Genomic DNA, 2,693 nt, shown 5'->3' with positions numbered 1-2,693 from the left:
TTACTTCATTAACGATAATCTACTTTCATGTCCATAGCAAGAAACGTGGTGCCGAAGCCATAAAACCTGGTCTACGGAGCCATGGAAAAATGATATGTGGTCGGATGAGTCTTGTTTCACACGCTTTCCACCTTCTGACCGAGTTTACATACCATGTGTGACGTGTGGCGGGGGTTCGATGATAATCTGGGTAGGCACATAGTGATATTTCATGGGCCCCTTAGTTACTCCGCAAGGTCGCATTACTGCCCAAGATTCTGTGACCGTTTGGGACGATGAGGTCCATCCCGTGCACAGTGTTTGTTCCTCAGCGGGGATACTGCGTTCCAGAACGAGAGGGGCCCTGTTCACAGAGCTCGCATCGTCCATGACATACTTTTGTGGGCACGAGGATATATTGTCGTAACTCCCCTTTCCTTTTTTATTTCACATCTAATTCCGTAGGATCAAACTGAGGAGTAAATCTCCGTGGTTATGGAGCATGTCTGTACATAAAAGAAATGTCGTAGTGATTAGGGCCTCCCATCAGGTAGACCGTTCGCCAGGTGCCAGTCTTTCGATTTGACGCCACTTCGGCGACTTGCGGGTCGATGGGGGTGAAATGATGATGATTAGGACTACACAACACCCAGTCCCTGAGCGGAGAAAATCTCCGACCCAGTCGGGAACCAAATCCGGGCCCTTAGGATTGACATTCTGTCGCGCTGCCTCTCAGCTACTGGGGCGGACATGTCACTACATGAAATTTCAAGAAACAACTAATAATAGATAAAATAAAGTGTTCATGAATCCTAAAAGGACGACGAGCTACAAGTTTATATGAACGCAACCGACAATGTAACACAGGATTTAGCTCAATTTTTCAAGGAACTCCTCGACAGGCTAGAAGATGAGAGAAGTCTTCAGTTTGGCTTTTAAAGTACGTGCATTACTGCTAAGATTTTTGAATTCTTGCTGTAGCTTATTGAAAATGCAGTAGAATACTGCACGCCTTACTGCACAAGAGTCAAGGAGGTGAGATCCAAACGCTGATTGGATTTGTGGCTGATATTAACTGAGTGAAAGCTGCTAATTCTTGGGAAAAAGTTGATATTGTTAACAAGGAACCGCATTATTTATATTGAGAGGCCAATGTCAGAATACCCAGACTAGTGAACAGGGGTCGACAAGAGGTGCGCGAACTTACGGCACTTATTGCCCAAACTGCCTGAGCCAAAAATATCCTTTGCGAATGGAAAGAGCGGCCAGCGCCACACCTCCAGAAAGACAGATTTCAACGCCCGGTTTTTTAAGGTTTTTTTAACAAGCCATCTATCGCTAGTCGGCCCCATTTCAGTTGCAGACTTCGAGAGCATCAGTACTGGGAATAGGAAGCCGATACATAGCCTGGGTTCTGTGAGTACTAATGCTGAAACGTACTTGCATGTAGGAGGCATAGGAAACAAGTTAAATTGTGTTTATTTTATTTTTGGAAATAAGGTGTTCAGGTAATCTTAAAGTTTAATGTACAGATCATTTTGGATTGCTGCCATTGGCCATTGCAGCTTCTCTCCTTCGTTGTCTGTGTCCGTGCTGACTCACAAAGTAGCTGATACAAGGCACTGAAAGGCCAATGTCAGAATACCCAGAGTAATGAACTGGGGTCAACAAGAGGTTCGTGAACTTAGTGATTGCGCCAATCGACCTTTTCTGAGCCAAAATTACTATTCGGAATGGGAAGAGTTACCCCAAAATATAATACCATACGTCATAAGCAAATGAGGCAACGGCCTTGCCACAGTGGATACACCGGTTCCCGTGAGATCACCGAAGTTAAGCGCTGTTGGGCGTGTCCGGCACTTGGATGGGTGACCATCCAGCCGCCATGCGCTGTTGCCATTTTTCGGGGTGCACTCAGCCTCGTGATGCCAATTGAGGAGCTACTCGACCGAATAGTAGCGGCTCCGGTCAAAGAAAACCATCATAACGACTGGGAGAGCGGTGTGCTGACCACACGCCCCTCCTATCCGCATCCTCAGCTGAGGATGATACGGCGGTCGGATGGTCCCGATGGGCCACTTGTGGCCTGAAGACGGAGTGCTATAAGCAAATGAAATTTAGCAAAGTAGACGATTTTTCGTGTCGAACTGTCATTTATTCAGATACTGAAAGGCGTATGTACTCGATGGCAGCGATGGTGAGGCATGGTAAAAATCTCTGACCAGAGAGCATGTTCAGCTCTGTTGCGTGCAGTAGCGCGATAGCGCTGTAGCAGTACAGTAGCGAACAGGAGTCTGTCGGTAGTAGTAGCGAAGAGCAGTCTGTCAGTAGTGGTAGCCCAGAGCAGTCGGCGGGCGTCGGCACCGCAATGGTCGAGATTCAGGACAGCAGCATTGCGCTCAGCTAACGATGTAAATTAACTGTAACTAATTTGTGCTATAATCGCCCCAATAATAATTTGATTTCAAAGCAATTTTTAACAAAAAAAAATCATTTGATTCCCTTACATTTCGTTTAAAGAAAAGTTTCAGTTAGATTTAAAAAAAAAAAAAAAAAAAAAGGTACATGCAATGCATTTCCTCCAAGCCGCGGCCAACAATAAGAGCAGAACTTTGACATGCAGTTATACTGAGGTAAGAAATTAATTCTGATTTCGCACAGGGCCAAAGACTGATATTTCGGTCTATTTGTTTTCATTGTCACTGAGATTTTAT

The 2,693-nt window shown here is 45.3% G+C and overlaps 1 pseudogene; it reads left to right on the top strand.

Annotated features, from left to right (window-relative positions):
• Positions 1-1,761: 1,761 nt before the first annotated feature.
• On the top strand, positions 1,762-1,878 carry LOC126261440 (5S ribosomal RNA; annotated as a pseudogene).
• Positions 1,879-2,693: the final 815 nt, after the last annotated feature.

This window comes from Schistocerca nitens, chromosome 5 (assembly GCF_023898315.1).
Source record: "Schistocerca nitens isolate TAMUIC-IGC-003100 chromosome 5, iqSchNite1.1, whole genome shotgun sequence".
Lineage (NCBI taxonomy): Eukaryota > Metazoa > Arthropoda > Insecta > Orthoptera > Acrididae > Schistocerca > Schistocerca nitens.
This window is presented reverse-complemented; position numbering and strand designations above follow the sequence as displayed.